This window comes from Salvia miltiorrhiza, chromosome 1 (genome assembly GCF_028751815.1).
Source record: "Salvia miltiorrhiza cultivar Shanhuang (shh) chromosome 1, IMPLAD_Smil_shh, whole genome shotgun sequence".
Taxonomy (NCBI): Eukaryota; Viridiplantae; Streptophyta; class Magnoliopsida; order Lamiales; family Lamiaceae; genus Salvia; species Salvia miltiorrhiza.
This window is the reverse complement of record NC_080387.1, coordinates 911,313-922,765: the sequence shown is the minus strand read 5'-3', so window position 1 is coordinate 922,765 and position 11,453 is coordinate 911,313.

Genomic DNA, 11,453 nt, shown 5'->3' with positions numbered 1-11,453 from the left:
AGTCCAGCCACAGCCCCTTCACCACCCCCCATCACCACTCTATCTCTAACTTCATTTTATTCTTTCTATTTCTTTTGATTTTTTTTTCATTTAAAATTGTTGGATTAGTGCATGAGAAATAAAATGATTATGCTTGCTGTGTTTTTGGATTTAAGAATGGTGATCTTCTGTGAAAGTTTCTTTAACACTTGAGGAAAAGTAAGAAAAGAAAAGATATATGTGGTGTCTGCTCTAGATAAATAAATGAAGGGAAAATAGATAAATGAATTAATTCAAACTGTAGATATTTTTACAAAGAAACAATCCACCCAAATGGCCATAATGAAGAATGAAAATCAAATTTTGTCCACCATTTGAAAAAACACAAATTTTGGCCATTTTTATTGATTTGGACGCTTTTGCCCTTAATGAGGCGGACTGGGTAGGATCAGACACGCGGGTCGCGTGCCGGGTCGGGTTAGGCACTTATGGCACTATTAGTGCCATAAGTGCCAAGATGGCACTTATGGCACTAATAGTGCCATAAGTGCCATAAGTGCACACTTCCCCTTAGGGTTTAGATATTCCATTTAGGGTTTAGATTATTCATTTGGGGTTTAGATGTTCCATTTAGGGTTTAGATTATCCATTTAGGGTTTAGATGTTCCATTTAGGGTTTAAATGATGTTGTTGTTTCTGTATTTGTGCTGATGACCATTTTACTTAGTTTTATTTTGAATTTCGTTGGCACTTATGGCACTAATAGTGCCATAAGTGCCAAAATGACTATTTTACTTGGTTTTATTTTGGATTTTCGATGGCACTTATGGCACTATTAGTGCCATAAGTGCCATCTTGGCACTTATGGCACTAATAGTGCCATAAGTGCCTAACCCGACCCGGCACGCGACCCGCGTGTCTGACCCTACCCAGTCCGCCTAATTAAGGGCAAAAGCGTCCCAAAGCTATAAAAATGGCCAAAATTTGTGTTTTTTCAATGTGTGGCCATAAATTGTGTTTTATGCTTCATTTTGGCTACTTCAAAATTTTACTCTTTTACAAATCTATACTATATTAAAACAACAGTTTTCAATTAGAAATTGATTTCAATGGCAATTTTGTGATTTCTTACAAAAATAATGACTTATTGTATATATTCAAAAATTAAGTAACTAACTTAATTAAAATTGCATAACCCATAATTTTTAAAAAAATGCACACCCCACGTTTAAAAAGAAAAATTGCATAACCCACGTTTATAATTCCATAATGAATTATATGTTTATATGTGTATATATACACAATTTATAAGGCATTGGTTATAAATAATTTATAATTTATATTTATATAATAATTTATAATATATTAAGAAGATCATTTTCAATTTCAAATTGATTTCAAAATTAATAAGTGGCACTTTTGTAGTTATAAAAAATTGAAGTTTTATTTGTACAATATAATTTTTTCTTTGTGTTCTTATTTTTTAATATTATTTCTTTCTAAAATTGTGAAATTAAAATTATTTATAAAATATATCAAATTAAATATCATGATAAGAGAATTAATTTGATATATTTTATGTAAATATTTGATTTAAAATGGAGAGTTATATTTATTTAAAGATTGATGATTTTTAAAAATTCTCTCTCATCTCTCCTCTTTTTTTGAATAAATCTATTTTTTCTATTTTATTCTTTTTACTTATTATTTATGCCTTTTCACAATATCAATTTTTATTATTGTGAATTTTTCTTTATTTTTTTATTTTTTTAATATTCAACTCAAATATATTAAGTGAAAAATAATTTTTTTTCTTATATTTATAAATATAATAATTGAGTTGGTATCAATTTATATATATAAAAATATAAAAACATTTTCCGTGCATTGCACGGGGTGAAAATGCTAGTATAAATAAAGTACCAGATGGAGCTTGCGGATGATAGAACTGAAAATGAGAAAAGTTGCAGGTTTGTTGGGTAATTGGAATTTTCGCAGATTTTCAATTTGGAGGTTAAGTTGATTTAAAAGAAGACACGTATATCTCATTTCAAATTTAAAATCAGTGAAAAATAGTATGCACATATACATTTTAGGGTCAAAATTTAAAATACCCACCTCTAACTTATCTATAAAAAATACTCACTTTCATAAAACACATATCAAACCTATCCAACTCATAATTAATAACAAAACTATCATTTAACAAATCCTCTAATAATTCATCACCATGTACTTCAAAATTAATCTTAACATAAACCAATATTATACCTTTAGTCGACTGGTCTTCTTCAGGAGTTAGTGCTTGTTGCGTTTTACGAACTGTCTGCCCCCCAAGGCTCCGTCCAACCACGCACTCGCAAGAGATGGTTGCAACTTTCCTCCTTCACTAAGTGCCGACGTATAATACTTTGTTGATAAATGAAAGAAATTTTTCTACTAAACCGGAAAGTTGAGCGAAAACAAAGCGTTTATAGAGGAATTATAAAATACTTAATTTATTTCATAAAACATCCCCTAGGGAGGTGACAAACTTGTTTAGCTACTCATTAGTAGCTAATACTTGTATACATAAAATTTAAAAGAACTAAAACTAAAATTGAAAAAACTTTGAAAAACAGAAAAATTAAAATTACAAAGATAAATTCTAGAGAGAGAGAGAGTGTGTTGTGTGAAAGAGTTGTGAAATTCTCGATGATCTCTTCCTCTCCAGACCTTGCCCTTTTATAGAGGTTTGATGTCCTCTATAATTGCTTGGTGGTTGGCCTTGGATTCCTTTCCTCGTGGCCAACCTCTCTGATAGTGATAGCCACCTTCTTTTGTTGGCAATAATGGCCAACACCAGCTGTGCCTTCACATGCATCTGTGGTCCCTCCTTCCATTATTCAGCTTGATAATGCTATGGAGGGGCCTGCAACTTTTCCACCATCCTTTGTCTTCTTTTGATGAGTGGAATTCCTGTAGAATTACCCACCTTTATTAGTGGGTAGTTGATCTGCATTATTTTCCACCCACTTTTGTCGTTTCTTTTTTAGTGGGTGGTCCTCTTGTCCTGAGTCACATGACTCTCTTTTCTTTGTCGGGCCTCTTACTTTTTTGGTGCCCGAGGTGCTTGTCCACGTGGAGTCTTGTGCTCCTCATACTCATCAGATCGGAACTTCTTTTTGTTAGGCTTCAGTAGGAAACCTTTTCCAAACTCCGGTTCCTTCTGCATAGGGCATTCTGCGCAGATGTGATCCACCCAATGGCCTAGATGAGCCATGTTGCAGAACTTGTGACGGGTCTCTTTGCTTCCCGCTATCTTGTTGCGCCAGAGAGTCTGCCTTTTTTTCTTCAAAGGCCTTCTCAGCAAAGCTCGTGGTTGTTCCTGTCATGGTATTTAACAAGAACGATCCAAGTCCTAAATTATGAGAGAACTTGAATTTATATTTTACTTTGTCCGTCTCTGTGAGATAGACCCATAACCCCCATGCACGCCTCGTGGAGATTTGATCCTCCGAGAAAGTAGCGACAATGGAGACTTGGTGATCTGGTGCCTTAATTCGGTTTAAGGCCTCCGTATCGGGTCTCCGAAGCTTAATGAAATGAAAAGCTTCGTGATTTCCTTTTACTGCAGGTTCTGGTGCTGCACTAAGAAAATGCAATTCCAAAACATCTCCCCTGTTAAGGGACGGATTGTTTGACCAGGCATCATAGACCGTCTCTTGGATCCACCTTGGTAGACCCTTGATTTCGCTGAATGCTGGTGAAATAGTATAAACTGAGGCAAGCGCCCCAAATTCATACCACTCATTGACCTCCTGAGGATTGGCTCCGGTGGTCATCCAGATACGAGGATATTTTCCTCCGGTGGTCAACCCGGCTATATCCCGAATTGATACCTTTTCTGGTATTGATCTTCTCCCATCTAGACTGGTACAACTGCCAAACATGAGATATTTCAATAGTGTTAATATCAATCTTAGATTTGCCTGTCAGCGGCCTAAGATTGATCTCTCCCTCTCTTTACCCAGAGGTGGAGGGTTGACATGTTGGTTCGGGCGGTGAAGCCTTAACAACATCTTTTTCTTGAGGATCCGGTTTTGACACCTTCGCCTCAGAACTTGTGCTAGGGGTACTTGAATCCCCTGCTACCGGTAATCCGACCGGTACGGTAATGCCTGCTTCGATCAGGGGAGCCCTGATCCCGCATAGGAGCGGCTTGTGGATTGTATCATGAAGATTTATCATCTCCTTAATACATGCTCGTATACGGTTGGATACTTTGGTTTCATCATCCGTTTGTATCCTTCCAGCTTGTTTGGCATGAAGTACACACTCTTGCCATTCTTGTTGTAGCATCTCCATATTATCTTGGAGCTGCCTCTGGTGTATGATGATGGCGTCAACCTCAGTTGGCTCCATCCCTTGTTAAGAAATCTGCAAGAATATTATCATCAGATTTCAGAATGACAATATCAAAATCATAATATTGGCATTCAGCTTGCCATCTAAGTAACCTAGCATTTTCAGGTTTAGATTCTATTTTCTTAGTTAAGAAAGCCTTAACATTAGTGTTATCGACTTTCAGAGTAAATTTCTTTGCCAGTAAGAATAACGGCCATTTTTTGAATGCCTTTCTAACTGCATAGAATTCCTTTTCGTTAATGTGCCATCGCACAGCTTTATTGTCGGAAAAGAGACCACTACAGTATCTGCACGGTTCCTCTCCATAAGGGGTGATTTTTGTAAGCACGGCTGCCCACCAAGAATCACTCGCGTCCGTGTATAGGACCAATTCGTCCTCGTCTTGCGGTATTGAAAGCTTTGGGAGATTTTTGCAAATCTCTTTTAGCTTCTTCATACCCTCATGCTCCTCCTTCCATATGAATGGAACATCCTTCTTCAGAAGTGGGCTGAAGATTTTCCTATGCTCTGCAAGGTTTTTGATAAACATCCCTGCAAAGTTAACGACTCCAAGGAAACTCTGGAGCTGTTTCTTTTCCTTGAGATCTTCTGGGAATTTCTGGACCTTTTCCACAATATGATCTTGTAGAATTATTCCAGACTCATCGATCTCGATTCCTAGAAACTCCATCTTCTGGGTGGCTATGACTGCCTTCTTTTCAGACAGCACTAGTCCTTCTTGTTGACAAACATCCGCAAAGATCTCCAGATGCCTGACATGCTCATGAATGTTTTTTGATGCAATAAGGATATCATCAATATAAACAAACATGAATGAAGAATAATCTTTGAAAAGATTATCCATTTTCCTTTGGAATATCTGAGGCGCGTTGGCTAGCTCCATTGGCATGACATTCCAGACATAATGTCCTTGTGGAGTTGAGAAGGCTGTGAACTTCTTACTCCCTTCCTCCACGCGAATCTGGTAAAACCCTGATTTGCAATCAAACTTTGAGAATACCTTTGCACTTCTGATGCAGTTGATGAGGTGTTCTCTGCTTGGGATGAAATATCCATCGAACTCAAGAATATCATTAATCCCTTTGTAATTAATGACCAATCTTGGTTTTCCTCGTTTGATCTCCCCATGATTTCTCACTAGAAATCCAGGACTGCTGTAAGGCGAGTTTCCTGGTTCGATCAACTTCAAATCAAGGTGTTCCTTGATTATAGTCCTCATATCCTGCTGATCTTGAGCGTTCATCAGGATAGGTCTGAACCTTACGAACTAATGCTTCTTTCCAGTTTTAACCTTCAAGGTGGCTTTGAGCTGGTTCTTGTTCCACCATGCCAAAGGATCATCGTGATAACAATTTTGGATTCTCCTTTTGACATCGGCTATGGACACCTGTTCTTCTTCCTTAATATCTTTATGTGATATCAAAGAAACTTTGAGGATTTGTGTTTCCTCTTTGGAGAGATCTGGGAATCCCTCGATTCTGCACTTGAGCAGAATGTCTCTGAATCTCCGTTGATCCTTCATTTGTGGTCTCCAGAGTCTGCCATCATCACCACGCTTGCTGCGGAATTTGATTGGCATTGAGCGATTAAAAGCTCCTTCGAGCCTTTGCACAATGATCTTGTGGTCACAATTGGTTGTGAACACCAATCTCCTGGCCTCATTGTCCTGTGTGTATCTCTTGAAGGTTTGCAGAAAATTATTTCCGAATAATATATCTGCTTCGGTATCATGGAAATAGATTGGTGGAGTCTTGACCTTGTACCAAGGTGTTTGGCCTGCTCCGCCGATCAATATTTCTGTCTGTTTTACTCCTCTTGATAAGAGCAAAATCTTCTTGGAGAAATCCCTTCTCGCAATTCGAGGTAGTTCGTCTTCAACTTCTGCTGGAAAGACTCCTCGTTTTGCTGTACAGATTCTTGCTCCTGAATCCACATAAGCAGCAAAATATTCTGCTTTGAATTTCTCGTATAACATCCCTACAGAGATGTATATCGAGAAAGGACTTGTCATTAGATCATCAATCTTTTGTTTCCGATTGTGATCTCCATTCCACTTGCTTTCCATGACCATGGCTGATAGTTGTCAAGAAAATTGTGTCCTAAGATCAGGACATCTGCTTCTTGTCCGGCTTGGCCTTCGACTTGGATTTCAAAGCCTCCAATCTCCAGAATTCCGATATATCGGTTGCTCTCTGGATTTGCCAAGTAATACAACGTGTTGCAAGGAAACTGATTTTTCCTTTCGGTTGTATCAAATATGGTGGAAACCCTTCTCCATCCTTCGGGACATTTGAGTTTTACCCTTATGTCTGGAACTGGAGTTTCCTGAATCGCCCTTCTCTCATAAGAATAAGAGAAACTCCTTTCTAAAGGCTTTGAAGTCAGCCTATCTCCTTGGAATGATAGCCTTGGTGCTCCCAATCTGAGACTCTGATCGTGGTTTAGCACCTGCTTGTCTCCTACTTCGATATCAATTTCCCTAATCTGGGAATTTCCACTCGATTCGGATTGACTGCCTTGGCTACTTCTTTAAATATTTCTGGTATTTCAATAAATTCTTTTCCCAGAAATAAATCTGTGTGGTGGGAATTCGATAGGGCATACGACACTTGATATGTAATCGAGTATGGCCTATTTTCTCCCGTCAAGTGATCCTTCCTCTTGTAGTCCTGATAGAGTGTCAGGGTTCGGCTGAAGGATGAATCTTGAAGATTATAAGCAATTTGTGGGTATAATTCGGTTATAATCTTCTTGGCATAAAGATTGCCTGAGAAGACTCCCAGAACTGCATCTTTTGGATCTCTGATCCTCTTGTCGCAAATTGCAACATCAATTGGTGTATCTGTCCCAGGTGAGAGGGCAGATTTAATTACCAACTGAAGGGCTCCAATATGAATCCATTTCATCGTACTAGCGACTTCTGGCTTCATTCTTGCGAGATCCCGCCGTATATCTTGGGCTGGAACAAGTTGGATCTCCACCTGGTTTCCTGTTATCTCAATTGGAAGTGCCAACTCCCGATTAGTAACGCCGAAGAAGACATGATGCCTCCTTTTGAATGGACTCAAGCTGTGTAGAACTTGATTCATTCTCCCGCTTGAAAACCCTTGGTATGTTTGTACCTCCGTGGTTTCCTTCTTGAGTTTTTTCACGAGCTTCTTCACCACTTCTTCTTGTGGGATCAGAAAATGGCTGGTAAATCCTTTCTGATCCTCCTTCTGGGAGTGAAAAACCTCGTTTTCTTCTTTAGTCTGACTCATCTCCGGATGATCCATCGGTCCTATCCGAATCTTCAGAGCTAAAGATTTCTTCCTGCTCGTATATACTCTCATCAGAGGATATTTCTTCGAACTGATACACGGGTATCAATTCTTGGTTGTAGAGGGCATCTTCGATGTTCGGTGTGGATTCGAATTTTCTTATCCATCTTCTCTCGTTGTCTGGGCAATATGTAGAAATATGCCCCTTTGCACCGCATGTCCAGCAGTTGCAGTCTTTGAAACTTTCATTAGTTTTGGCTTGGGTCCGCTTGAAAGTTTTTCTCGCCGGGATTCGCTTTTGGGATGAAAACCGGCTCCTTGATGGTCCGCTCCGTTGGCCAGATTTGTAGGAGCGTGCCTTCTGTCTAGTCCACATAGTTCTTGGCTTCCAAGAACTCCTCCTTGATCTTTTTTCATAGGGTTGGTACCTATGTTTCTTTATGCTCTTCCTTTGATACAGCAACTCGGCTCCAATCTCTGTTGGAAGATCAATGTTGTCGCACATCAATGGAGATCTTTTGTTGAGTCTTCTCAATTTCTTGAGATTTCTATGGTCCGCTGCCTTCTGGCACCATTCGGACAGCTTCCTGTGGACATATGACATCCTTCTTGATGCACTATCAAGTGGATAACCTCCTGGTGACACGTACTCGTTGATGAGCATCTCCCTCCATGGACTCGGAAACTTTGTGAAAAAGAGATCCTTGGCGGTCTGATCATCAACTACCCTCATATGGACATATAGGGCGTACAGGCGCAGAAATTCATCGAGAGCTTTTGGCTCTAGCACCACCAATCTTAGATTGTAAAGTGCCTATCGATATTTTTTGCTCTTCTCCTCTGCTGATCCTTCGAAAAAACCCATTCCAAGAAAATGGATTTTAATCTGATGGGTGGCCAATTCAAGGATTTCAAGAGCTAATGTTTTGGTGAACAACTCATTCTTCTCCTTTGTTGACGCTTTATCCCAGAATTGCTTTGCCATGCCGGCAAAACTTGCCTCGAAGATTTTGACAAATTCATCTTTGTCATATTCTATCGTGGCAATTACGATCTTCATTGCTAAGGCCCATTCATCGATGAGACCTTCCCAATCTTTGAAACTGGCTTCATCGAGGTTATGGATGGATTGGTTCAAGTGTGGCCTTTCCTACAGGAGTATCCCGCATCTGAGGCCGGCGTCGTCTTGTTTGTTGATAATGGCTCGAATCTTCTTGAGCCCTATCTCTTTTAGACGATTCTGCTTGTGAATGCTCAGTTTTGGGCGCCTCTCCTTCTTGGTTCATCTTTAGATCAACCATGTTTAGGTTAGCAAATGACTCTGCTAACTCTTGTAGATCTTCTAATCCGATTCGATCAAGGTTATTAATGATTTTTTCCTTTCACGATTCGGATTATGTCCTCCGGGTGCAACTCCTTGGGCGCTGCATTGAGTGGTAGTGGATACGTCGGGTCTTTGGACCACAAATTCTGAATTTTTCCTGAACATGGTTTCCGCCTTTCGATGTTCTCCACTCTTTTCAGGATATCACGCAAGTGGTCTAGGATTTCCTCTTGTTTGAGTGATATTTTGCTCATTTCCACCGGTAGATCATACAGCTTGATGCCATAGTATTCTACCGTTCTTCGAATCTCCCGCAAGTTGACGTTGTCGGAAGAGTTTGGCTCGATCTTTTGGCAGCTAGGATAAGCTACTCCCGCCTTGTCCTTCTGTTCCATCAAATGTGTAATTGATGGAGGTTGGCTCTGGCTCGTTCATTTGCCGATTTGGCCTCGGCAATCTCCAGTAAGGTATCAAGATAACCCTGTATGTTCGTAATAATCTCACGAACAGTCTCCTCGTCCTCGGTGAATAAAGCCCAATATAAATAGACTACAAGTGTTTTATTTAGGCCCAATAATATATAAATAAAAATATATGCAAATGTTTATTTATCTAACTAGGGCGCGACTAAATTTATCCCAAACTCAAATAATAGATATATTTCAAAAATTTCATAACTTGAAAATTCAATAATTTCCAAACAAAAAGTACGAAGAAAATAAATGGTTTTGGGCTGTCACACGTAAAGTCTCACTTTGTATTGATGGGAGGTCAATGACAAGAATTGAAGTACGAGGACATTGGAGCGAAGCAGGTTGTTCTTTGTCCAAGTAACTTTAGTTATTTCGTTGTTTTATTTTCTGTGTTGATTCAACATTTTAGTAGATTTATCTTATGCAAGCAATCTATAAAGAGAGAGTAGATGGGTAGATTTATCTTATGCAAGCAATCTATAAAGATAGATTACCAAAGAGATCTCAATCTGCATTGTATATTGTTGATGATCATAGTGAATTTATCCTTGAGACACTCACGGGTTATATTTATATGATCCGTGAAAAAGTATTTATGTGTGTTACTCATTTCCAATGCATGTTAGCTTTGATGTTATTAACATTCTGCTGATAACATTCCTACTAACATTACTCTGTCAAATTACACAGTTATACTTTTAATAATTTGACGCACTAAACTCTTTCAAAGAGTCCTAAAATAAAATAATATAATCCCACTCTTCTTAATTGTATTAAGCATTATTATAATAAAAATATATAAATAACAAATACAAAAATTGATGTCAAACAAAAATATAGGAAACGAAATAAAATTAATATAAAAATAGAAAACAAAGGAAAACAAATTCATACGTCCAACATTAATAAGAAATTTTGGTGAAGGTTTTAAAATTTTAAAATTTTAAAATTTCTAGTTATACAAAAATGTTATCTACTCTATTTCAAATTTGAGATTATTCTTTGCTATTTGATATCATTTTCTATATAAAAAAATTAATAAATATTTGTATAATATTGTCTAGACATTTGTTGATAAAGTGCATTATATTTTTTAATTTAAATTGTAATTTAAATATTTTTATGTTATGCTTGATAAAATAACTGAACACATAAATATGATATTTTATTTTGTTATTTTTATCAAAAGAGAAAAGAGATAAATTGTGTAGGAGAAAGAGAGAAAAATATAGATATAATATAATAAGGGTTCATTGCCCCTAAATACACCACATTTCCTCGAATTCTATAATTGCACATCACCTTTAAAATTCGCCCCTAAATACACCACCTTTCCTTGAATTCTACTATTGCACATCACCTTTAAATCCGCCCTAAAATACATCACCTTTATATTTTTTCTATTTTTGCACATGACTAAAAAATCCTCAAGAAATAAATTAAAGTGTTAATTTATAAATTTAAATAAATATCTTTTTAGCAGCGGAAATATAATAAAATAAAATTCTTTATAAAGTTTAAAATCATATATATATATATATATATATATATATATTTATAAATGAGTATTTTTGTAAAGAAATAAATTCTCTAATAAGTTTTTAGAAAGAACTTGAATTAAAAAAATAAACAAGTCATGACATTAAGAAAATAAAATGAAACTTTTATTTTAATAAATTTCACACGAATTCGATATAATTTGGAATTTAGAGTTACAATAATCAAAAGTACCACATGAATAATATAATGAGTTTGAAAGAAACATTTTTTTTTTTTGAAAGAGGTTCGACGCGCCCATTCGACTCTCCATGCGCCTCCAATGTCATTTACCTGAAATATTAAATATGGGATAAGCATACATAGTATACTTAGTGTGGGAACATGCAATTATTGTCCACGTTAATAAAATGGTAACACATACGATCATAACACTCAAAACGACACAATTTTGCCAATCTGGAAGCCACGTCATTTAAAGTGGTAACACCATAATCTAATTAAAGTGTTAAA